Genomic DNA, 27,858 nt, shown 5'->3' on the forward strand with positions numbered 1-27,858 from the left:
GAGTGATAGTGTAATCAATATGTAATAACTACGGAAAAAAAATCACGAACGCGTTAAATTATTATGTGACGTGCAGTCATATTCAGGTCCTGATTGGTCAACAAGCTTATTTGACAAGTCAAATAGTGTTATTTGACGTGTATCTTTTTTTGACGCATGCAAAGACCCAAACGGCGTTCCATATGATCATAAATAGGTGTAATTCCCACTGCCCTTCTCCCCAGCTCCACTCACAGAGACAAGGTGATGTTGGGTAGGCTGGAGCTAGCATTCAGGAATACATGGCCATCTTTCCACCACTGCCCAGCATGTCTGGTCTTTTTAATGAATGTGTAACATAGCCAAAAATGGTTCCACAGAAACAAACACTTCTTATAAAGCAACAACATGTTATAAATGAAACGGACAAAGTTAAATGCTCTGTACTAATCCATTAGGAAAAAAACAGAGAATTATCCAGTGAAAGACTAAAGGAAAACACAACTAAAATGAAAACAGTTGGCTCAGACGTACCCGTGACTTTGACCAGAACAAAGGCTTTCCACAAGATCAGGAACATACTGTCAGTCAGTCCTACATTCTTAGAAGAAAAGGAGCTATTCTAGAACCTAAAAGGGTTCTTTGGCTGTCCCCATAGGAGAACCCTTTGAAAACGTTATTTTTTGTTGTCAGAGTGTACAGCTGGATGATATGGACCACAATCCACATCACGATCAATGTACTAAATGATCATGATAACGATAAATAGAAAGATACATTTATAACATTAATTTACATCACAGTATTAATTTATTACATTTTTATTACAATTTAAACTACTACTACTACTACTACTTTGAATGTTGTAGCCATCAATTGTCACATTAACAATCACCCATATTAACAAACCTATGTTATTTCAAACATCACATATCTCTAGTAGGGCCCTATATGGTTATTTATCGTAATGAACAATATCAGCAAAATGTCCATGATAGGTGGTTGGTTTGGTCGGTCATTGCTGGTTTATCATCACAGCTCTACTCAGTCCTGCTGGTAATATACTGTCTATCCACCACAGGAGTGTTACCTTAATTGGGGAGGACAGGCTTGTGTTAATGGCTGGAGCGGAATGAGTCGTATCAAACACATCAAACACATGGTTTCCATGGTTTCTATGGTTTCTATGTGTTTGATGCCATTCCATTTGCTCCGTTGCCGGGTATTATTATGAGCCGTTCTCTCCCCAGTAGCCTCCTGTGATGTCCAGCTGTCTGTTCACAGCTTCATGTGTGCACTTCATGAGTCCCTTCAGACACAGAAGGGCAGTGTGGAAACTACCTACAGGGTTTGAGACTTCACAACTCTATAGGAAAAACAGGTCTGAGTAGCTCTCATGATATACTAGCCAATGGTTCGATAACACTGACCAACAGTTCACATCCTCTTACAATTGATACTATTCTTCACTTATAAAGCACATAGGGCTGGTGTATAGTGGCCTAGAGAGGCCTATCATGCAGTAGGCTGCATATCAGGTTCAAACGTGGATAGTCATGAAATATCCACTTCCTCAGCTGCTGAGCTGCCGCACAGGGTTTTCCCCAGTGAGTTTATGACTAACTATTCCCCAAACCAAGATAGGATAACATTCCAGTGTTTTACTTGCTATATTGTATTTACTTCGCCACCATGGCCTTTTTTGTTGTTGCCTTTACCTCCCTTATCTCACCTCATTTGCTCACATTGTATATAGACTTATTTTTCTATTGTATTATTGACTGTATGTTTGTTTATCCCATGTGTAACTCTGTGTTGTTGTAAGTGTCGAACTGTTTGCTTTATTCTTGGCCAGGTAAATGAGAACTTGTTCTCAACTTGCCTACCTGGTTTAAATAAAGGTGAAATAAATATGAAAATATATATATAAAAACAAAAAAAAATTGCTAGTTTATTAAATCTGTGAGAAGCCACAATAGAATTAGCCACAATAGTGACATTTTCCCTTTCACCCTCAAAATAAGAGAATGTTCCATCAACATTCCACCAAACATACACAGAACCTGTTTGAAAAGGTGGGGATCAATGAAACTGATGGGGAGGGGGACGAGGCAGGGGGGGAACATTCCCCGGCGGGACGCTGTGTCGTCAAGGGTGTCAGCGTTTGAACTGATCATCCAGCGCTCCAGCTCGACTCCCACACGCTCCTCCTCCGTGCCAACGCTACCCACGTTCTCCGAATATATACCATATTGATGTTTTTAGACACCTTTTTCATGGGAACGTTGCTTGAAGAATAATTGACACATCACGTCTTGTTACTGTTGCTGAGACAATCAAGGTTCTGATTGGTGAACCACTGATCCATTCGTAGTTTGTCTGTTGGCAAGGTTAGGGATACACATAAACACAGAGTGCTTTTTAACATAGTGCTTTCAATTTAAATATTTGACATACATGATTTTATTGTGCATGTCCGATCTTCCTGCTACGCTGCCGTTTCCGTGTCAGGTATCAATTCATCTGACTATTCTCTCATCATTGATTTTATTAAGTTATTTCAGCAATTTAAGGGTTTTCTGTATAGTTGTCTAATGTTGGTGGGGCATATTAACCTGTTTTAATAACGCTCCTCACACCTATCACGTTGTTCTTGATCGACACAATGCCTAGCGAGGAGGGGTTAGGGGTTTATTCAGGACAGGGCCTAACTAGACTGGGGAGGAGGGGATAGGGGTTTATTCAGAACAGGGCCTAACTATACTGGGGAGGAGGGGCTAGGGGTTTATTCAGGACAGGGCCTAACTATACTGGGGAGGAGGGGTTAGGGGTTATTCAGAACTGGGCCTAACTATACTGGCTCAATAAGCACATGCCCTAAAGATATCCCTCATTGGGACAGTGATTAAGGCATTTATCATTGGTGCTCGTGGCTTGGGTTTGAGACCCACTTTGGGAACATTTCTTTGGGACCATCAGGCGACGTCTTGACAACTGATACACAGAAACGTGTCTAGAACAGTAATATCTTTACATCCTGAGAACATGGGAACCCTGTTCTGTGTATGCTGTTGATGGAACATTCTCCTAATAGTTGTGTTCTGTGGGTGTCACTGAGTAGGCTGATACCCCATTTCATGTGTACAGACTCCATAGGCTAGGCTCTACAGTGAAGATATGAAAAAAAAACAATACAATTATGCAGTTTAATACAGCCAAAGTGGAATTATAACTTGTTTGTATTGTTTATTGTCAAATTATTTAATTTATATAGCTATATAACACAACATTCCAACCTAATTTATATAGCTATATAACACAACATTCCAACCTAATTTATATAGCTATATAACACAACATTCCAACCTGGTTTAGCATGATCTAGTCCAAATATGACATTATTCCACCATTTTTGTAGAGTATCTGTGTAGATCAGTTTCAATGTGAGACTTTTATTCCACTATTTTGTGGCTAATCCTTATGGTGGCACCACGTTGGACCGGTGATGAACAGCGGCGCTGCAGCAAAATGTCCTGTTCGGTTTGTTGCCTTCTTCTTTTTTTTTACCGGCAGTGGCGAGATTTAGCCAAAGAGACGACAGGCAAGGAGGGAGAGAGAGAGAGGAGGAAATTGAAGAAAATCACATAAACTATACATTTGGAATTTTCCGTGTCTTAAAACAAAACAGAACAGGAGAAGGTAAACGATTTAGTCTCTTCGTTTGTTTTGCCCCCAAAAATATGTTGATGTGTTGAAGGAAATGTGCATATCGTTCTCCACGGTAAAGTTACGGATTAAGGAGTTGCCGTGTTATTATTATAAATTATTATTTTTTTGTACTTGGGGGAAATATTAATGTTGTTGCTCATTTTAAACATAAAATGTATTTTAATTTTTTATTTACACCTTTTTATTTTTTAAATTTACCATCGAAAAATTCACCGTATAAAAGTTGCCTCTCTGGGGCCACAGCGACAACAAATCACCTGCTAGTTCCAGCTAACTTCCTGACTCTTGTGATTATCTACCGCAGGCTAGGCTAGTTAGCAAAAGACAAATGTACATATTACTGTAATTGCATTTTTTGATGGGTTGGTTAACTAACTAGACATCCGATTGCAGGTCACTGGCTAACTAAGTTAACGTTACTTGGTTTGGACGTAGCAACAGCTTGATAACATTTAGTTAACCAAAAGGTGATTTATTTCACCTTTATTTAACCAGGTAGGCTAGTTGAGAACAACTGCGACCTGGTCAAGATAAAGCGTGGCAATTCGACACATACAACAACACAGAGTTACACATGGACTAAACAAAACATAGTCAATAATACAGTAGAACAAAAGAAAACAAAAAGTCTATATACAGTGAGTATACAGTGAGTGAGTGCAAATGAATCTGCCTTTTCATAGCTAACTTTAGCTTGGTGGCTAACTAACTTTAGCTTGGTGGCTAACTAACTTTAGCCGCGACAACCAGTTACTGCTAACCCTAACGTGAACATTCTTTGCCAAAACCCCCTAGCTAAATCTTATACTTTTGCTTTTTATAATTGTAACGTTATAGCTGTTATATAATCCATTGTCAACTACGACAACAATGCCAGGACGGGAAGGCAGCTTGCTAACTTAGCTGGCTGTCGTTAGGTAACATAACAATATGTAACTAGGAGAACAGGTGAAGTGTTTTCAGGCCTAGCTAGTTTATCTAGCCGTGGTTAGCTTGTTGAACCTGTGTAAACACATCCCCATACGATATATTACCTGGGTAATAAAAAAAAGAGAATAAAGTCAGGTTTTAATAACTTGTTTAATACAATGTTGTATCGGTAATGCCAAACAGACACGCACAGATCACACAATACTTTTGACTAACTAGGCTAGCCAGGTGCTAGTTAGTTATCTTGGACATAAGTCGATTGCTAACTCGCCTATTATGACCAAAACCTTTACAGTAAGAGTGTTTTCCAGCTACCTAGATGCAATCTACTGATAATCAAGCTAATCTAGGTAGTATTGAGTTTAATAGTTACTTGTTTGGTTGCTGTCTGTGTTAGTATATTCATACTTGCAAACTAGCTAGCTACTGTAGTTTCAAAGCTGTAGGTCGCTAGACTGTAGGTAGGCTTGTAAACATATCACAATGTTTTAGCAAGAACTGTACTATTCTCCTAGAATCTACTCCCCAGCCTTTGCCCATGCCACTCTCTTGTCTAAAGCCTTATTTTGGCTGATACCCCACTGGCAGTAGCACTGAAGTCTGATTACTACACAGTCTTATTCCTAAACCACATAGATATTACATTTAGAGGCTTAATGAAGACGGTGGATTCCCCTGGCAGTGCTCTTGTTTATTCTGATCTGAAACCAACAGAGTCATGTAGGGCTGTGACATACCAGTGAACCCCCCATGGCAAAAATGAACTTTATGGTCCTTTTGAAAACCGCTGTATGTAAGAATATTCGGTGTGATAGCTTGGGAAATAAACGTGATTCTGGGTGCAAACATAATTATGTTTGTTTCCAACATTAGGGCTGTTTTCCCAACGAAGTTAATGCCGCTTCGTGTTTTGTTTCCTTGCCACTATACTAATAAGTATCACGATACTGGTGTCTTCCCAGCCCTAGGGGTCCTAAACAGTCTGAAATGTGGTATATGAAGTAACCCCATACTTCTCTAGAGTAAGGCCTACTCGGCTGGATGTAGCAGGGTTGCTGCACACCACAGACATCCGCTGCACTTGGAGCGAGGTCTGCATTTGAGTCATACTGTGGTGTTGTGATGATTCTACTCTGCAGGGTTGGGGTCAATTCCATTTCAATTCCAGTCAATTCAGAAAGTTAACCCAATTTCAAATGTTCCGACTGAACAGGAATTTCAGTGTACTTCCTTAATGGCCTGGAATTGAAATGGAACTGACTCCAACCCTGCTACTCAATCCGTCTCAACCGATCAGATGTATTATGTCTTAAGCAAGAGGTTATGTGGAGGCCTTGTTCCTCTCTGTCTGTCTGTCTGTCGAGGTTAAATTAAGGCCTTGTTCCTCTCTGTCTGTCAAGAGGTTATATGGAGGCCTTGTTCCTCTCTGTCTGTCGAGGTTAAATTAAGGCCTTGTTCCTCTCTGTCTGTCGAGGTTAAATTAAGGCCTTGTTCCTCTCTGTCTGTCAAGAGGTTATATGGAGACCCTGTTCCTCTCTGTCTGTCAAGAGGTTATATGGAGGCCTTGTTCCTCTCTGTCTGTCAAGAGGTTATATGGAGACCCTGTTCCTCTCTGTCTGTCAAGAGGTTATATGGAGGCCTTGTTCCTCTCTGTCTGTCAAGAGGTTATATGGAGACCCTGTTCCTCTCTGTCTGTCAAGAGGTTATATGGAGACCCTGTTCCTCTCTGTCTGTCAAGAGGTTATATGGAGGCCTTGTTCCTCTCTGTCCACCACTGTGAAATTGATACAGGTGTAACTGCAGGATGGGCTCTCGTTTCTAAAGATCAGACTTTAGATGCTCTGGGGTCTTTCGACATGCAAGACTTCTTCTGTCCTGGATTATCTAATCTCTTTTTTTTTAAAGAATTAGCTAACCAATCAGGAAAATGTAGATTTTGGTTAAAGTTTTGCTCTGTTGTTTTTTATTTTTTTATTTTTTTTTTAACTTCCCAGTGAAAGGTTTGTGTTGACATTGGTATTTTACTGCTGTGCTTGGTGTTATTAAGAGACAACTATACCTTTTCTAGTGATTTCTGTTCTTTGGTCATTTGTTCACCTGACCTCAGACTCTCTAGTTGATGGGTTTAGTTCAAGCTTGTGCTCAGACAACAGTTAGTAGAAATCACATGTCTGTGTGTAGGGCCTATATCTGGAAGACAGCTCTGTCGTGGGAGGGAGGTTTCCCACATGGCACCCTATCCCCTACATAGTGCACTACTTTAGACCAGGGCTCATAGGGAATAGGGGCCGATTGAGGACGTAGCCATGCCTGTTGACTGGATGTGGTAGAAGTTAGGCCTGATTCAGATGAATGTGGGTTTGTTAGCCTGGATTAATACAGCACTGTTTGTTATTGTAGTTATCAGCAAATTTAGTTTATCGTTTAGTTTCACAAGAAGTCGCTTCCTGGAATGATTCCTGAGGACAACACGGTACTTAGGATAACAAACTAATACCCTTCTTCTGAAAGTTAATTCACCAACAAAACTAAACCAATAATGCATTTATTTACGAGAACTATGTTGTCACATGGTTGAAGAATTATAGCATTGTTAGCCTGGAGTTATAGAATTGTTAGCCTATTACTATAGCATTGTTAGCCTTTTACTATAGCATTCTTAGCCTTTTATGTGTGCATGCCAACCCGTAGATTAATTCAGTATCCCCAGATTTGGTTGGTTAACGTTCTGTCTCGTTGTCTCTTTCCCCAGGTGTTCTTCAGTGAGAGGTAGAGCTGCTTTGTTAGCCTGTCTGTCTTGGTCCAATCAGAGTTCCCAGACCACCTCTCCACCAGGTCTATCAGACTGCTGGGAATGACTGCGCATTCACAACCTCACCAGGAGTGGGCGCTGGAGGACGACGCCCACATCAACCACACAGCCAGGAGCATCTTCCTACCTTTAGCTAGGAGAGCCTTTCTTCCTACCTTTTAGCTAGGATAGTCTGCTTTGTTTGTGTGAGCCTGTGAGTCCAGTCCTGTGTTGAGATACAGCTTTGTTGCTGGTGATTGGAGAAGAGAGGGTGAGATTCCCAAATCCAGACCACCAGGTGCGGAGAGACCGTGAAGACGGCTGCCCGATCCGGATCAGTTCACCAGATCTGTACTCTCACTATTGCTGACTTAATTAGTAGTTATCAGCTCAACCGTTGAGGTCCATAGGCTAAATGTAAATGATATGCAGACACACTTTCAGGACTTCCCCCTGCTCAGTGTGAGGTGCTCTGTTCCCCTCCACGCCCCCCTGCCGGTCTGGTGGATGTTTTGGCGGCTCTGAGGACTGCATGGCAGTGGAGTGATCGTGGAGAGACCAGGGTACCACAAACTTATGGACTTTGACAAGAGAGGAGGAGGAGGAGGAGGAGGAGGAGGAAGGGGGAGGCAGAGGAAGGGAAGAGGATGTCAAAGTCTGGAGGGAGCCGGTCGGGGCATAGCAGTCGCAGCTCGGGGAGCAACTCTGGGGTGCTCATGGTGGGCCCGAACTTCCGGGTTGGGAAGAAGATTGGCTGTGGGAACTTTGGAGAGCTTCGCCTGGGAAGAACCTGTACACTAATGAATATGTGGCCATCAAACTGGTGAGACTAACACTAACAGATACACACACGCCAGGGTTTCTAGTAGGACCATGTGACGTCGGACATTTGACCGGCAGCATTTTAATTTCCCGGACATTTCATACATTTACTGGACCCATATGCATGACTGCGTAACCTGATTTAGGGTGTCTACCCGTGGTGCTCAGAATGACAGAAATCACGTTTTAGATTATGGTAATTGATATGAACAGAACATGCAAGTTCAGTTGGCAATGACGTGTGTCCTTTCCTCACACTTTGCCCATGTTAGAATAAATGTACTTTTTCTTGTTAGTATAAATGTCCACATGTACTTTTCCTCAGCCAACAAGACGAGTAACGAACAGTAAAAGCCTGTGTGGTGGTATCCATACCGTCCTTCTCTCACTCCGGGATTTAAGCTATTACAGTTTCGTACAGAAGTGGGCACCAAAATAAAATTTAAAAAGCCCTTTAAAATTAAACAAGTAATAGTGAATTTGTTAGAAATATGCTAATATATAAATAATAATAATATATGCTAATATATAAATAATAATAATAATATATGCTAATATATAAATAATAATATATGCTAATATATAAATAATAATAATATATGCTAATATATAAATAATAATATATGCTAATATATAAATAATAATGATAATATATGCTAATATATAAATAATAATAATAAAATATGCTAATATAATAATAATATGCTAATATATAAATAATAATAATAATATATGCTAATATATAAATAATAATAATAATATGCTAATATATAAATAATAATAATATATGCTAATATATAAATAATAATAATATATGCTAATATATTAATAATAATAATAAAATATGCTAATATATAAATAATAATAATATATGCTAATATATAAATAATAATAATAAAATATGCTAATATATAAATAATAATAATAATAATAATATATGCTAATATATAAATAATAATAATAATATATGCTAATATATAAATAATAATAATAAAAAATAATAATATATGCTAATATATAAATAATAATAATAATATATGCTAATATATAAATAATAATATATGCTAATATATAAATAATAATAATAATATATGCTAATTGCAAACGAAATTGGGAAGATCAGTGACCAGAGAGAAAAGCCTGCTGGAGCGCGTGCTACGTGTGGGTGCTGCTATGGTGACCAGTGAGCTGAGATAAGGCGGGGCTTTACCTAGCAGACTTATATGACTTGCGTGTGCTATGGGTGGGTGCTGCTATGGTGACCAGTGAGCTGAGATAAGGCGGGGCTTTACCTAGCAAAGACTTATAGATGACCTGGAGCCAGTGGGTTTGGCGTCAAATATGTAGCGAGGGCCAGCCAATGAGAGCATACAGGTCGCAGTGGTGGGTAGTATATGGGGCTTTGGTGACAAAACGGATGGCACTGTGATAGACTGCATCCAATTTGCTGAGTAGAGTGTTGGAGGCTATTTTGTAAATTACATCGCCGAAGTCGAGAATCGGTAGGATAGTCAGTTTTACGAGGGTATGTTTGGCAGCATGAGTGAAGGAGGCTTTGTTGCGAAATAGGAAGTCTATTCTAGATTTCATTTTGGATTGGAGATGCTTAATGTGAGTCTGGAAGGAGAGGTTACAGTCTAACCAGACACCTAGGTATTTGTAGTTGTCCACATATTCTAAGTCAGAACCGTCCAGAATAGTGACGGGCGAACGGGTGCGGGCAGCGATCGGTTGAAGAGCATGCATTTAGTTTTACTAGCATTTAAGAGCAGTTGGAGGCCACGGAAGGAGAGTTGTATCGCATTGAAGCTCATCTGGAGGTTAGTTAACAGTGTCCAAAGAAGGGCCAGAAGAATACAGAATGGTGTCGTCTGCGTAGAGGTGGATCAGAGAATCACCAGCAGCAAGAGCGACGTCATTGATGTATACAGAGAAAAGAGTTGGCCTGAGAATTGAACCCTGTGGCACCCCATAGAGACTGCCAGAGGTCCGGACAACAGGCCCTCCGATTTGACACACTGAACTATGTCTGAGAAGTAGTTGGTGAACCAGGCGAGGCAGTCATTTGAGATACCAAGGCTGTTGAGTCTGCTGATAAGAATGTGGTGATTGACAGAGTCGAAAGCCTTGGCCAGGTGAATGAATACAGCTGCACAGTATTGTCTCTTATCGATGGCGGTTATGATATAGTTTAGGACCTTGAGAGTGGCTGAGGTGCACCCATGACCAGCTCGGAAACCAGATTGAATAGCGGAGAAGGTACGGTGGGATTCGAAATGGTCGGTGATCTGTTTGTTCACTTGGCTTTCGAAGACTTTAGAAAGGCAGGGCAGGATGGATATAGGTCTGTAACAGTTTGGGTCTAGAGTGTCTCCCCCTTTGAAGAGGGGGATGACCGCGGCAGCTTTACAATCTTTAGGGATCTCATATAATACGAGAGGTTGGAACAGACTGGTAATAGGGGTTGCAAAAATTGCGGCAGATAAATTTAGAAAGAGAGGGTCCAGATTGTCTAGCCCGGCTGATTTGTAATGGTTCATATTTTGCAGCTCTTTCAGAACATCAGCTATCTGGATTTGGGTGAAGGAGAATTGGGGAGGCTTGGGCAAGTTGCTGTGGCTGTTGATCGGGGCATGGCCAGCTGTAGAAAAAATTCTTATTGAAATTCTCGATTATCGTAGATTTATCGGTGGTGATATTGATCGGTTTATTAATTTTAACGGCCAAAAGCCATTACCGACTAACACACACGTGTTCCCATTCAAAATCCTGTTTTCCGGAACCCTAAACTGAAGCCTGAAATAGCATTGAAAAAGATCCTGACTTTTGTTGATTGTTTTCCTGACTTGTCAGAACATTCTGGTGTCTTGTCAGGATATTGTGGTGTCTTGTCGGGACATTCTGGTGTCTTGTCGGGGACATTGTGGTGTCTTGTCGGGACATTCTGGTGTCTTGTCGGGACATTCTGGTGTCTTGTCAGGACATTCTGGTGTCTTGTCGGGACATTCTGGTGTCTTGTCGGGACATTCTGGTGTCTTGTCGGGACATTCTGGTGTCTTGTCGGGACATTCTGGTCTCTTGTCGGGGACATTCTGGTGTCTTGTCGGGACATTCTGGTGTCTTGTCGGGACATTCTGGTGTCTTGTCGGGACATTCTGGTGTCTTGTCGGGACATTCTGGTGTCTTGTCGGGACATTCTGGTCTCTTGTCGGGGACATTGTGGTGTCTTGTCGGGACATTCTGGTGTCTTGTCGGGACATTCTGGTCCTGATAATGTAGGAAAATATGTGTACATATACACACACACACAGTTTTATTACTTAGTGAATAGTGAGGTTGGAACCTTTGCGATTGCACGTCAGAACATATTTTTCCCTTCCATTAAATCTTACTAGTTACATTTTAAAAGTGGTACACAGGTCCTACCTTAGACTGTGATTCAACTTTTTGTTTCACTGGTAATGCTTCCCAGATGAGTAATGCTCTGGTTCATATTCCAGCAGCATGTACTGACTGTCATTAGATTAATCATCTAATCTGCCATTATGTCATCTAGCTCTAATAATCCCTGCTTGTTATTATACAGCGTTTCCTTCAGTATGGCCCCGGAGCTTCCTTCAGTATGGCCCCGGAGCGTGTCTGCCCCAGAGCTTCCTTCAGTATGGCCCCAGAGCTTCCTTCAGTATGGCCCAGAGCTTCCTTCAGTATGGCCCCAGAGCTTCCTTCAGTATGGCCCCAGAGCTTCCTTCAGTTTGGCCCCAGAGCTTCCTTCAGTATGGCCCCAGAGCTTCCTTCAGTATGGCCCCAGAGCTTCCTTCAGTTTGGCCCCAGAGATTCCTTCAGTATGGCCCCAGAGCTTCCTTCAGTATGGCCCCAGAGCTTCCTTCAGTATGGCCCCAGAGCTTCCTTCAGTATGGCCCCAGAGCTTCCTTCAGTATGGCCCCAGAGCTTCCTTCAGTATGGCCCCAGAGCTTCAGTATGGCTTCAGTATGGCCCCCAGAGCTTCCTTCAGTATGGCCCCAGAGCTTCCTTCAGTATGGCCCCAGAGCTTCCTTCAGTATGGCCCCAGAGCTTCCTTCAGTATGGCCCCAGAGCTTCCTTCAGTATGGCCCCAGAGCTTCCTTCAGTATGGCCCCAGAGCTTCCTTCAGTATGGCCCCAGAGTGTGTCTGCCTCAAATATCACTCTGCTCCTTTAATAATGCACCATTATTCTGACTGTGGGCTAGGTCAGACGGGGTCGTCTGTGGCCCTGTGGGCTAGGTCAGACGGGGTCGTCTGTGGCCCCGTGGGCCAGGTCAGACGGGGTCGTCTGTGGCCCCGTGGGCCAGGTCAGACGGGGTCGTCTGTGGCCCCGTGGGCCAGGTCAGACGGGGTCGTCTGTGGCCCCGTGGGCCAGGTCAGACGGGGTCGTCTGTGGCCCCGGGGTCGTCTGTGGGCCAGTTCAGACGGGGTCGTCTGTGGCCCCGTGGGCCAGGTCAGACGGGGTCGCCTGTGGGCCCGTGGGCCAGGTCAGACGGGGTCGCCTGTGGCCCCGTGGGCCAGGTCAGACGGGGTCGCCTGTGGCCCCGTGGGCCAGGTCAGACGGGGTCGCCTGTGGGCCAGGTCAGACGGGGTCGTCTGTGGGCCAGGTCAGATGGGGTCGCCTGTGGCCCCGTGGGCCAGGTCAGACGGGGTCGTCTGTGGGCCAGGTCAGACGGGGTCGCCTGTGGCCCCGTGGGCCAGGTCTGACGGGGTCGCCTGTGGCCCCGTGGGCCAGGTCAGACGGGGTCGCCTGTGGCCCCGTGGGCCAGGTCAGACGGGGTCGCCTGTGGCCCCGTGGGCCAGGTCAGACGGGGTCGTCTGTGCTAGATCCTCGTAGAGTTGCGTCGTCTTTCATTGTTCATGTCGTCAAGCTGCATGACAGTTTCTAGTTAAACTCTACCTCGTAAGTCACTACATGATAAATATTGTCACTACAATGATAAATATTGTTGGTTTAAATGAAGTATTGACAGGGCCTGTCAGCTATTGGTCCAGGGCAGGTGATGACAATCTGACCTACTGCACCTAGCCTATATTGAGAATGAGGTACACCGTGATTGAAATTGATTTTGTTAATAAATTAATAATGAAATAAAGAAATGATTAATCGGAAAACCGATTTTGAGGGACTGTTTTTAGGAATAGTTCCGACTCATCTCTAGCTCTCTATCTGTTCTCTCTCTCATGAGTCTGATCTGAGGGTTGGATTTACCTCAAACAGATTACAGTTATATAATTCATTATGAAAAAGAACATGCATGCATTACAGCTTCCAGGGCCTTAATACCCATTACTTAACATGGGTTTGTGAATGAGAGAGTGGGGGCAGGGCGGGTCAAGGGGTCGGGGCCAGGGAGGGTCAAGGGGCCAGGGCGGGTCAAGAGGTCGGGGCCAGGGAGGGTCAAGGGGCCAGGGCGGGTCAAGGGGTCGGGGCCAGGGAGGGTCAAGGGGCGGGCCAGGGGGTCAGGGCAGGTCAAGGGGTCGGGGCCAGGGAGGGTCAAGGGTCGGGGCCAGGGCGGGTCAAGGGGTCGGGGCCAGGGCAGGTCAAGGGGTCGGGACCAGGGAGGGTCAAGGGGCCAGGGAGGGTCAAGGGGCCAGGGAGGGTCAAGGGGCCAGGGAGGGTCAAGGGGTCGGGGCCAGGGACAGGGCGGGTCAAGGGGTCTAGGCAGGGCGGGTCAAGGGGCCGGGGCGGGCCGGGGCGGGTCAAAGGGTTGGGGCCAGGGTGGGTCAAGGGGCCGAGGTGGGCCAGGGCGGGTCAAAGGGTTGGGGCCAGGGTGGGTCAAGGGGGTGGGTCAAGGGGTACATATGGCTGGTTGAAGCCTAATGCAGGGGTTTTTATACCGCTGGCACTCAAATGTCAGAGGGTTGGGAGGATAGCTGACTCAATACCCTATGAGGTCCGGAGTACAACTGGTTTTCTGTTCTACCTGATTATAAAAAAATGTTTTGTCACACTACAGATAAGTGCAGTGAAGTGTGTTGTTGCACAGGGTCAGCTATAGTATGGAACCTCTGGAGCAAATTAGGGTTCAGTGCCTTGCTCAAGGGCGCACAGGCAGATCTTTCACCTTGTCTGCTCGGGTATTCGGATTGATCTGTTGTACGAGACAGGACCTGGGAGAGGCAGGAGGGGGGTTGATCTGTTGTACGAGACAGGACCTGGGAGAGACAGGAGGGGGGTTGATCTGTTGTACGAGACAGGACCTGGGAGAGGCAGGAGGGGGGGTTGATCTGTTGTACAAGACAGGACCTGGGAGAGACAGGAGGGGGGTTGATCTGTTGTACGAGACAGGACCTGGGAGAGACAGGAGGGGGGGTTGATCTGTTGTACGAGACAGGACCTGGGAGAGGCAGGAGGGGGGTTGATCTGTTGTACGAGACAGGACCTGGGAGAGACAGGTTGATCTGTTGTACGAGACAGGACCTGGGAGAGACAGGAGGGGGGTTGATCTGTTGTACGAGACAGGACCTGGGAGAGACAGGTTGATCTGTTGTACGAGACAGGACCTGGGAGAGACAGGTTGATCTGTTGTAGGACAGGGGAGACACAGGTTGATCTGTTGTACGAGACAGGACCTGGGAGAGACAGGTTGATCTGTTGTACGAGACAGGACCTGGGAGAGACAGGTTGATCTGTTGTACGAGACCGGACCTGGGAGAGACAGGTTGATCTGTTGTACGAGACAGGACCTGGGAGACACAGGTTGATCTGTTGTACGAGACAGGACCTGGGAGACACAGGTTGATCTGTTGTACGAGACAGGACCTGGGAGAGACAGGTTGATCTGTTGTACGAGACCGGACCTGGGAGAGACAGGTTGATCTGTTGTACGAGACAGGACCTGGCAGAGACAGGAGGGGGGGTTGATCTGTTGTACGAGACAGGACCTGGGAGAGACAGGAGGGGGGTTGATCTGTTGTACGAGACAGGACCTGGGAGAGACAGGTTGATCTGTTGTACAAGACAGGACCTGGGAGAGACAGGAGGGGGGTTGATCTGTTGTACGAGACAGGACCTGGGAGAGACAGGAGGGGGGTTGATCTGTTGTACGAGACAGGACCTGGGAGAGACAGGTTGATCTGTTGTACGAGACAGGACCTGGCAGAGACAGGAGGGGGTTTGATCTGTTGTACGAGACAGGACCTGGGAGAGACAGGAGGGGGGTTGATCTGTTGTACGAGACAGGACATGGCAGAGACAGGAGGGGGGTTGATCTGTTGTACGAGACAGGACCTGAGAGACAGGTTGATCTGTTGTACTAGACAGGACCTGGGAGAGACAGGTTGATCTGTTGTACGAGACAGGACCTGGCAGAGACAGGAGGGGGGTTGATCTGTTGTACGAGACAGGACCTGGGAGAGACAGGAGGGGAGTTGATCTGTTGTACGAGACAGGACCTGGCAGAGACAGGAGGGGGGTTGATCTGTTGTACAAGACAGGAGCTGGCAGAGACTGGAGGGGGGTTGATCTGTTGTACGAGACAGGACCTGGCAGAGACAGGAGGGGGGTTGATCTGTTGTCCCAGGTCTAAATCAGTCCCAGATTAGAGGGGAATCACCCACCTGGTGTCCCAGGTCTAAATCAGTCCCAGATTAGAGGGGAATCACCCACCTGGTGTCCCAGGTCTAAATCAGTCCCTGATTAGAGGGGACTCACCCACCTGGGGTCCCAGGTCTAAATCAGGCCCTGATTAGAGGGGAATCACCCACCTGGTGTCCCAGGTCTAAACCAGTCCCTGATTAGAGGGGAATCACCCACCTGGTGTCCCAGGTCTAAATCAGTCCCTGATTAGAGGGGAATCACCCACCTGGGGTCCAAGGTCTAAATCAGGCCCTGATTAGAGGGGAATCACCCACCTGGTGTCCCAGGTCTAAACCAGTCCCTGATTAGAGGGGAATCACCCACCTGGTGTCCCAGGTCTAAATCAGGCCCTGATTAGAGGGGAATCACCCACCTGGTGTCCCAGGTCTAAACCAGTCCCTGATTAGAGGGGAATCACCCACCTGGTGTCCCAGGTCTAAATCAGTCCCAGATTAGAGGGGAATCACCCACCTGGTGTCCCAGGTCTAAATCAGTCCCAGATTAGAGGGGAATCACCCACCTGGTGTCCCAGGTCTAAATCAGTCCCAGATTAGAGGGGAATCACCCACCTGGTGTCCCAGGTCTAAATCAGTCCCTGATTAGAGGGGACTCACCCACCTGGGGTCCCAGGTCTAAACCAGTCCCTGATTAGAGGGGAATCACCCACCTGGTGTCCCAGGTCTAAATCAGGCCCTGATTAGAGGGGAATCACCCACCTGGTGTCCCAGGTCTAAACCAGTCCCTGATTAGAGGGGAATCACCCACCTGGTGTCCCAGGTCTAAATCAGTCCCAGATTAGAGGGGAATCACCCACCTGGTGTCCCAGGTCTAAATCAGTCCCAGATTAGAGGGGAATCACCCACCTGGTGTCCCAGGTCTAAATCAGTCCCTGATTAGAGGGGACTCACCCACCTGGGGTCCCAGGTCTAAACCAGTCCCTGATTAGAGGGGAATCACCCACCTGGTGTCCCAGGTCTAAATCAGGCCCTGATTAGAGGGGACTCACCCACCTGGGGTCCCAGGTCTAAACCAGTCCCTGATTAGAGGGGAATCACCCACCTGGTGTCCCAGGTCTAAATCAGTCCCTGATTAGAGGGGAATCACCCACCTGGTGTCCCAGGTCTAAATCAGGCCCTGATTAGAGGGGAATCACCCACCTGGTGTCCCAGGTCTAAATCAGGCCCTGATTAGAGGGGAATCACCCACCTGGTGTCCCAGGTCTAAATCAGGCCCTGATTAGAGGGGAAGACTGACTAAGAGGTCAAGAGTGGAGTTTGAGGGACTTATAAAAGATTCTGTCTAACTTGACATTTGCACTAATTTAGGTTATTTTCATTCTCATTTTCTTTAGGCTTTATTTATTTAGTAACTTGTTCAGGTTTACCGTTGGCAATAGTTTTTATAGTTTTGCTTTAAACAAATCAGTGTATATTGTGGTTTTGTTTTAGATGTGCTGGGTTGACCATTGCACTTTTACGAGGCGTACTGCATGGTCACGGCGGGAGGACAAAGGCAGCTCATTAACTTCCAAGCGGTCGAAACCTTGACTTTGAGGTGTAAAGGTGTGAAATCCACAGTTGTGCTATATATATATATATATATATATATATATATATATGTTTATGTCATAGCTAATTTGTAAACTATAAACATTGATACATTATGAGCTCAAACAATCTGCAAACAAAATGTAAAGTTAATCTTGATTCATAAGTGTGTGATGGTGATTTCAGAACCAAAGTGGCTCAGGTCGCATACATAGTACACCATAGACATGCATGACTCACGCACGCAGACGCACGCAGACGCACGCAGACGCACGCAGACGCACACAGACGCACACAGACACCAAGAGATCCAGCTAGATGGCTAGAATTTTCTTTCTGGCAACAAAAATGGATGATTGCCATATTTTTTTCAAGCCATTACTGAGTATTGTAACAAATCAAACCTTAAACCTCGTAAGCTATTCATTTAGACCCCAGAATTTGGTTAAAACAGGCGTTTGTTTGCTGAAATGTGTGTCGTTGCCCGGCCATTTAAAGGGACATTCTGCTATTTGAGACTGTTTAATTGACGTTCTACGGTATGCTAAACCATCCTTTGTGACATCGTGATTCACCATCAACGATAGATGATGCCATCGTAAAATCGCCCAACCCCTGATACTACTACATGTACGTAGACCTAAAGATGCTCCCTGTCGACTCTCTGCTAGCTGTACGTAGACCTAAAGATGCTCCCTGTCGACTCTCTGCTAGCTGTACGTAGACCTAAAGATGCTCCCTGTCGACTCTCTGCTAGCTGTACGTAGACCTAAAGATGCTCCCTGTCGACTCTCTGCTAGCTGTACGTAGACCTAAAGATGCTCCCTGTCGACTCTCTGCTAGCTGTACGTAGACCTAAAGATGCTCCCTGTCGAGACTCTGCTAGCTGTACGTAGACCTAAAGATGCTCCCTGTCGTCTCTCTGCTAGCTGTACGTAGACCTAAAGATGCTCCCTGACTCGCTGTAGAGACTGCTGCCCTGCCGACCTCTGCTGCTGCACGTAGACCTAAAGATGCTCCCTGCGGCTCTCTGCTGGCTATCGTAGACGACTCTCTGCTAGCTGTACGTAGACCTAAAGATGCTCCCTGTCGACTCTCTGCTAGCTGCACGTAGACCTAAAGATGCTCCCTGCTCGACTCTCTGCTAGCTGCACGTAGACCTAAAGATGCCCTGTCGGCTCTCTGCCAGCTGCACGAGACCTAAAGATGCTCCCTGCTCGGCTCTCTGCTAGCTGTACGTAGACCTAAAGATGCCCCTGCGACTCTCTGCTAGCTGTACGTAGACCTAAAGATGCTCCCTGCGACTCTCTGCTAGCTGTACGTAGACCTAAAGATGCTCCTGCACGAGACCACTCTCTGCTAGCTGTACGTAGACCTAAAGATGCTCCCTGTCGACTCTCTGCTAGCTGTACGTAGACCTAAAGATGCTCCCCTGCCGACTCTCTGCTAGCTGCACGTAGACCTAAAGATGCCCCTGTCGACTCTCTGCTAGCTGTACGTAGACCTAAAGATGCTCCCTGCCGACTCTCTGCTAGCTGTACGTAGACCTAAAGATGCTCCCTGTCGACTCTCTGCTAGCTGTACGTAGACCTAAAGATGCTCCCTGTCGACTCTGCCCTGCCGACTCTGCCAGCTGTACGTAGACCTAAAGATGCTCCCTGTCGACTCTCTGCTAGCTGTACGTAGACCTAAAGATGCTCCTGCCGACTCTCTGCTAGCTGCACGTAGACCTAAAGATGCTCCCTGTCGACTCTCTGCTAGCTGTACGTAGACCTAAAGATGCTCCCTGTCGACTCTCTGCTAGCTGCACGTAGACCTAAAGATGCTCCCTGTCGACTCTGCTGCTAGCTGTACGTAGACCTAAAGATGCTCCCTGTCGACTCTCTGCTAGCTGTACGTAGACCTAAAGATGCTCCCTGCCGACTCTCTGCTGGCTGTACGTAGACCTAAAGATGCCCCCTGCCTCTGCTAGCTGTACGTAGACCTAAAGATGCTCCCTGCCCACTCTCTGCAGCTGTACGTAGACCTAAAGATGCTCCCTGCCGACTCTCTGCTAGCTGTACGAGACCTAAAGATGCTCCCTGCTGTACGACTCTCTGCCAGCTGTACGTAGACCTAAAGATGCTCCCTGCCGACTCTCTGCCCTGCCAGCTGCACGTAGACCTAAAGATGCCCTGTCTCTGCTAGCTGCACGCAGACCTAAAGATGCTCCCTGTCGACTCTCTGCCAGCTGCACGTAGACCTAAAGATGCTCCCTGTCGACTCTCTGCTAGCTGTACGTAGACCTAAAGATGCTCCCTGCCGACTCTCTGCTAGCTGCACGTAGACCTAAAGATGCTCCCTGTCGACTCTCTGCCAGCTGTACGTAGAGACCTAAAGATGCTCCCTGTCGACTCTCTGCTAGCTGTACGTAGACCTAAAGATGCTCCCTGTCGACTCTCTGCTAGCTGTACGTAGACCTAAAGATGCTCCCTGTCGACTCTCTGCTAGCTGTACGTAGACCTAAAGATGCTCCCTGCCGACTCTCTGCTAGCTGTACGTAGACCTAAAGATGCTCCCTGTCGACTCTCTGCTAGCTGTACGTAGACCTAAAGATGCTCCCTGTCGACTCTCTGCTAGCTGTACGTAGACCTAAAGATGCTCCCTGTCGACTCTCTGCTAGCTGTACGTAGACCTAAAGATGCTCCCTGTCGACTCTCTGCTAGCTGTACGTAGACCTAAAGATGCTCCCTGTCGAGAGACTGCTAGCTGTACGTAGACCTAAAGATGCTCCCTGCCGACTCTCTGCTAGCTGTACGTAGACCTAAAGATGCTCCCTGTCGACTCTCTGCTAGCTGTACGTAGACCTAAAGATGCTCCCTGTCGACTCTCTGCCAGCTGCACGTAGACCTAAAGATGCTCCCTGCCGACTCTCTGCTAGCTGTACGAGACCTAAAGATGCTCCCTGTCGACTCTCTGCTAGCTGTACGTAGACCTAAAGATGCTCCCTGCCGACTCTCTGCTAGCTGTACGTAGACCTAAAGATGCTCCCTGCCGACTCTCTGCTAGCTGTACGTAGACCTAAAGATGCTCCCTGCCAGCTGAGACTGCTCTGCTAGCTGTACGTAGATCTAAAGATGCTCCCTGTCGACTCTCTGCTAGCTGTACGTAGACCTAAAGATGCTCCTGTCGACTCTCTGCTAGCTGTACGTAGACCTAAAGATGCTCCCTGTCGACTCTCTGCTAGCTGTACGTAGACCTAAAGATGCTCCCTGTCGACTCTCTGCTAGCTGTACGTAGACCTAAAGATGCTCCTGCCCTGCTAGCTGTACTCTCTGCTAGCTGTACGTAGACCTAAAGATGCTCCCTGTCGACTCTCTGCTAGCTGTACGTAGACCTAAAGATGCTCCCTGCCGACTCTCTGCTAGCTGTACGTAGACCTAAAGATGCTCCCTGTCGAGACTGCTGCTGTACGTAGACCTAAAGATGCTGCTCTCTGCTAGCTGTACGTAGACCTAAAGATGCTTCCTGTCGACTCTCTGCTAGCTGTACGTAGACCTAAAGATGCTCCCTGCCCACTCTCTGCTAGCTGTACGTAGACCTAAAGATGCTCCCTGCCGACTCTCTGCTAGCTGTACGTAGACCTAAAGATGCTCCTGCCGACTCTCTGCTAGCTGTACGACCTAAAGATGCTTCCTGCTAGCTGTCGACTCTCTGCTAGCTGTACGTAGACCTAAAGATGCTTCCTGTCGACTCTCTGCTAGCTGTACGTAGACCTAAAGATGCTCCTGTCGACTCTCTGCTAGCTGTACGTAGACCTAAAGATGCTCCCTGTCGACTCTCTGCTAGCTGTACGTAGACCTAAAGATGCTTCCTGTCGACTCTCTGCTAGCTGTACCTAGACCTAAAGATGCTTCCTGTCGACTCTCTGCTAGCTGTACGTAGACCTAAAGATGCTTCCTGTCGACTCTCTGCTAGCTGTACGTAGACCTAAAGATGCTTCCCTGTCGACTCTCTGCTAGCTGTACCTAGACCTAAAGATGCTTCCTGTCGACTCTCTGCTAGCTAGCTAGCTGTACGTAGACCTAAAGATGCTCCCTGCCGACTCTCTGCTAGCTGTACGTAGACCTAAAGATGCTTCCTGCCGACTCTCTGCTAGCTGTACGTAGACCTAAAGATGCTCCTGTCGACTCTCTGCTAGCTGTACGTAGACCTAAAGATGCTCCCTGCTCGACTCTCTGCTAGCTGTACGTAGACCTAAAGATGCTTCCTGCCGACTCTCTGCTAGCTGTACGTAGACCTAAAGATGCTCCCTGTCGACTCTCTGCTAGCTGATGCTCCCTGCCGACGTAGACCTAAAAGATGCTCCCTGTCGACTCTCTGCTAGCTGTACGTAGACCTAAAGATGCTCCCTGTCGACTCTCTGCTAGCTGTACGTAGACCTAAAGATGCTCCCTGTCGACTCTCTGCTAGCTGTACGTAGACCTAAAGATGCTCCCTGCCGACTCTCTGCTAGCTGTACGTAGACCTAAAGATGCTCCCTGTCGACTCTCTGCTAGCTGTACGAGACCTAAAGATGCTCCCTGCTGATAGACCCAAAGACTCTCTGCTAGCTGTACGTAGACCTAAAGATGCTCCCTGTCGACTCTCTGCTGCTGTCTCTGCCTGTAGACCTAAAGATGCTCCCTGTCGACTCTCTGCTAGCTGTACCTAGACCTAAAGATGCTCCCTGTCGACTCTCTGCTAGCTGTACGTAGACCTAAAGATGCTCCCTGTGGAGACTCTGCTAGCTGTACGTAAGACCTAAAGATGCTCCCTGTCTCCTCTCTGCTAGCTGTACGTAGACCTAAAGATGCTTCCTGTCGACTCTCTGCTAGCTGTACGTAGACCTAAAGATGCTCCCTGTCGAGAGACTGCTAGCTGTACGTAGACCTAAAGATGCTCCCTGCCGACTCTCTGCTAGCTGTACGTAGACCTAAAGATGCTCCCTGCCGACTCTCTGCTAGCTGTACGTAGACCTAAAGATGCTCCCTGTCGACTCTCTGCTAGCTGTACGTAGACCTAAAGATGCTCCCTGTCGACTCTCTGCTAGCTGTACCTAGACCTAAAGATGCTTCCTGTCGACTCTCTGCTAGCTGTACGTAGACCTAAAGATGCTCCCTGTCGACTCTCTGCTAGCTGTACGTAGACCTAAAGATGCTCCCTGCCGACTCTCTGCTAGCTGTACCTAGACCTAAAGATGCTTCCTGTCGACTCTCTGCTAGCTGTACGTAGACCTAAAGATGCTTCCTGTCGACTCTCTGCTAGCTGTACCTAGACCTAAAGATGCTTCCTGTCGACTCTCTGCTAGCTGTACGTAGACCTAAAGATGCTCCCTGTCGTCTCTCTGCTAGCTGTACCTAGACCTAAAGATGCTTCCTGTCGACTCTCTGCTAGCTGTACGTAGACCTAAAGATGCTCCCTGCCGACTCTCTGCTAGCTGTACGTAGACCTAAAGATGCTTCCTGTCGACTCTCTGCTAGCTGTACCTAGACCTAAAGATGCTTCCTGTCGACTCTCTGCTAGCTGTACGTAGACCTAAAGATGCTCCCTGTCGTCTCTCTGCTAGCTGTACCTAGACCTAAAGATGCTTCCTGTCGACTCTCTGCTAGCTGTACCTAGACCTAAAGATGCTCCCTGTCGACTCTCTGCTAGCTGTACGTAGACCTAAAGATGCTTCCTGTCGACTCTCTGCTAGCTGTACGTAGACCTAAAGATGCTTCCTGTCGACTCTCTGCTAGCTGTACGTAGACCTAAAGATGCTTCCTGTCGACTCTCTGCTAGCTGTTCAGAACATCCTGTGTGGTTAAACTTATCCTCTAAACCCTCATGTTGTTTTTCTCATTTCCAGGAGCCCATCAAGTCCCGGGCCCCACAGCTCCACCTGGAGTACAGGTTCTATAAACAGCTGGGGAGTTCAGGTCAGTGAATTATGACAATAGAAGGTTGTAAGAATATGGTATTGAATCCTAGGATGCATCTGAAATGACACACTATTCCCTATATAGTGGTACTACTATAGACCAGAGCCCTATTCCCTATATAGTGGTACTACTATAGACCAGAGCCCTATTCCCTATATAGTGCACTACTATAGACCAGGGCCCTATTCCCTATATAGTGGTACTACTATAGACCAGAGCCCTATTCCCTATATAGTGCACTACTTTAGACCAGAGCCCTATTCCTTATGTAGTGCACTACTATAGACCAGAGCCCTATTCCCTATATAGTGCACTACTATAGACCAGAGCCCTATTCCCTATATAGTGGTACTACTATAGACCAGAGCCCTATTCCCTATATAGTGGTACTACTATAGACCAGAGCCCTATTCCCTATATAGTGGTACTACTATAGACCAGAGCCCTATTCCCTATATAGTGCACTACTATAGACCAGAGCCCTATTCCTTATGTAGTGCACTACTATAGACCAGAGCCCTATTCCCTATATAGTGCACTACTATAGACCAGAGCCCTATTCCCTATATAGTGGTACTACTATAGACCAGAGCCCCATTCCCTATATAGTGGTACTACTATAGACCAGAGCCCTATTCCCTATATAGTGGTACTACTATAGACCAGAGCCCTATTCCCTATATAGTGCACTACTATAGACCAGAGCCCTATTCCCTATATAGTGGTACTACTATAGACCAGAGCCCTATTCCCTATATAGTGGTACTACTATAGACCAGAGCCCTATTCCCTATATAGTGGTACTACTATAGACCAGAGCCCTATTCCCTATATAGTGGTACTACTATAAACCAGAGCCCTATTCCCTATATAGTGCACTACTATAGACCAGAGCCCTGTTCCCTATATAGTGGTACTACTATAGACCAGAGCCCTATTCCTTATGTAGTGCACTACTATAGACCAGAGCCCTATTCCCTATATAGTGGTACTACTATAGACCAGAGCCCTATTCCCTATATAGTGCACTACTATAGACCAGAGCCCTGTTCCCTATATAGTGGTACTACTATAGACCAGAGCCCTATTCCTTATGTAGTGCACTACTATAGACCAGAGCCCTATTCCCTATATAGTGCACTACTATAGACCAGAGCCCTATTCCCTATATAGTGGTACTACTATAGACCAGAGCCCTGTTCCCTATATAGTGGTACTACTATAGACCAGAGCCCTATTCCTTATGTAGTGCACTACTATAGACCAGAGCCCTATTCCCTATATAGTGCACTACTATAGACCAGAGCCCTATTCCCTATATAGTGGTACTACTATAGACCAGAGCCCTGTTCCCTATATAGTGGCACTACTATAGACCAGAGCCCTATTCCCTATATAGTGGTACTACTATAGACCAGAGCCCTATTCCTTATGTAGTGCACTACTATAGACCAGAGCCCTATTCCCTATATAGTGGTACTACTATAGACCAGAGCCCTATTCCCTATATAGTGGTACTACTATAGACCAGAGCCCTATTCCCTATATAGTGGTACTACTATAGACCAGAGCCCTATTCCCTATATAGTGGTACTACTATAGACCAGAGCCCTATTCCCTATATAGTGGTACTACTATAGACCAGAGCCCTATTCCCTATATAGTGGTACTACTATAGACCAGAGCCCTATTCCCTATATAGTGGTACTACTATAGACCAGAGCCCTATTCCCTATATAGTGGTACTACTATAGACCAGAGCCCTATTCCCTATATAGTGGACTACTATAGACCAGAGCCCTATTCCCTATATAGTGGTACTACTATAGACCAGAGCCCTATTCCCTATATAGTGCACTACTGTAGACCAGAGCCCTATTCCCTATATAGTGGTACTACTATAGACCAGAGCCCTATTCCCTATATAGTGGTACTACTATAGACCAGAGCCCTATTCCCTATATAGTGGTACTACTATAGACCAGAGCCCTATTCCCTATATAGTGGTACTACTATAGACCAGAGCCCTATTCCCTATATAGTGGTACTACTATAGACCAGAGCCCTATTCCCTATATAGTGGTACTACTATAGACCAGAGCCCTATTCCCTATATAGTGGTACTACTATAGACCAGAGCCCTATTCCCTATATAGTGCACTACTATAGACCAGAGCCCTATTCCCTATATAGTGGTACTACTATAGACCAGAGTCCTATTCCCTATATAGTGGTACTACTATAGACCAGAGCCCTATTCCCTATATAGTGGTACTACTATAGACCAGAGCCCTATTCCCTATATAGTGGTACTACTATAGACCAGAGCCCTATTCCCTATATAGTGGTACTACTATAGACCAGAGCCCTATTCCCTATATATAGTGGTACTACTATAGACCAGAGCCCTATTCCCTATATAGTGGTACTACTATAGACCAGAGCCCTATTCCCTATATAGTGGTACTACTATAGACCAGAGCCCTATTCCCTATATAGTGGTACTACTATAGACCAGAGCCCTATTCCCTATATAGTGGTACTACTATAGACCAGAGCCCTATTCCCTATATAGTGGTACTACTATAGACCAGAGCCCTATTCCCTATATAGTGGTACTACTATAGACCAGAGCCCTATTCCCTATATAGTGGTACTACTATAGACCAGAGCCCTATTCCCTATATAGTGCACTACTGTAGACCAGAGCCCTATTCCCTATATAGTGGTACTACTATAGACCAGAGCACTATTCCCTATATAGTGGCACTACTATAGACCAGAGCCCTATTCCCTATATAGTGGTACTACTATAGACCAGAGCCCTATTCCCTATATAGTGGTACTACTATAGACCAGAGCCCTATTCCCTATATAGTGGTACTACTATAGACCAGAGCCCTATTCCCTATATAGTGGTACTACTATAGACCAGAGCCCTATTCCTATATAGTGGTACTACTATAGACCAGAGCCCTATTCCCTATATAGTGGTACTACTATAGACCAGAGCCCTATTCCTATATAGTGGTACTACTATAGACCAGAGCCCTATTCCTATATAGTGGTACTACTATAGACCAGAGCCCTATTCCCTATATATAGTGGTACTACTATAGACCAGAGCCCTATTCCCTATATAGTGGTACTACTATAGACCAGAGCCCTGTTCCCTATATAGTGGTACTACTATAGACCAGAGCCCTATTCCCTATATAGTGGCACTACTATAGACCAGAGCCCTATTCCCTATATAGTGGTACTACTATAGACCAGAGCCCTATTCCCTATATAGTGGTACTACTATAGACCAGAGCCCTATTCCCTATATAGTGGCACTACTATAGACCAGAGCCCTATTCCCTATATAGTGGTACTACTATAGACCAGAGCCCTATTCCCTATATAGTGGTACTACTATAGACCAGAGCCCTATTCCTATAGTGGCACTACTATAGACCAGAGCCCTATTCCCTATATAGTGGTACTACTATAGACCAGAGCCCTATTCCCTATATAGTGGTACTACTATAGACCAGAGCCCTATTCCCTATATAGTGCACTACTATAGACCAGAGCCCTATTCCCTATATAGTGGCACTACTATAGACCAGAGCCCTATTCCCTATATAGTGGTACTACTATAGACCAGAGCCCTATTCCCTATATAGTGGCACTACTATAGACCAGAAGGAACTTTTTTAAATGTATTTGTATTTCACCTTTATTTAACCAGGTATATATATATATAACCCTAACCCTTTATTTAACCAGGTATATATATATATAACCCTAACCCTTTATTTAACCAGGTAGGCCAGTTGAGAACAAGTTCTCATTTACAACTGCGACCTGGCCAAGATAAACCAAAGCAGTGCAACAAAAATAACAGAGTTACACATGGGATAAACAAACGTAAAGTCAATAACACAATAGTAAAGTCTATATAGTGTGTGCAAATAAGGTGAGATTAGGGAGGTAAGGCAATAAATAGGCCATTGTGGCAAAATAATTACAATTTAGCATTAACACTGGAGTGAATAGACGTGCAGATGATGATGTGCAAGTAGAGATACTGGGGGAGCAAAGGAGCAAGAAGATAAATAACAGTATGGGGATGAGGTAGTTGGATGGGCTATTTACAGATGGGCTGTGTACAGGTACAGTGATCTGTAAGCTGCTCTGACAGCTGGTGCTTAAAGTTAGTGAGGGAGATGTGAGTCTCCAGCTTCAGAGATTTTTGCAATTCGTTCCAGTCGTTGGCAGCAGAGAACTTGAAGGAAAGGCGGCCAAAGGAGGTTTTTGGCTTTGGGGATGACCAGTGAAATATACCCGCTGGAGCGAGTGCTACAGGTGGGTGTTGCTATGGTGACCAGTGAGTTGAGATAAGGCGGGGCTTTTACCTAGCAAAGACTTGTAGATGACCTGGAGCCAGTGAGTTTGGCGAAGAGTATGAAGCGAGGACCAGCCAACGAGAGTGTACAGGTCGCAGTGGTGGGTAGTATATGGGGCTT

At 46.1% G+C, this 27,858-nt stretch overlaps 1 pseudogene; it reads left to right on the plus strand.

Annotated features, from left to right (window-relative positions):
* The first annotated feature begins 3,565 nt into the window (after window positions 1–3,565).
* The window catches only part of LOC115117869 (casein kinase I-like), a 58,396-nt pseudogene continuing 34,103 nt past the window's right edge, over window positions 3,566–27,858 (plus strand).

Source organism: Oncorhynchus nerka, linkage group LG20, assembly GCF_034236695.1.
Source record: "Oncorhynchus nerka isolate Pitt River linkage group LG20, Oner_Uvic_2.0, whole genome shotgun sequence".
Taxonomy (NCBI): domain Eukaryota; kingdom Metazoa; phylum Chordata; class Actinopteri; order Salmoniformes; family Salmonidae; genus Oncorhynchus; species Oncorhynchus nerka.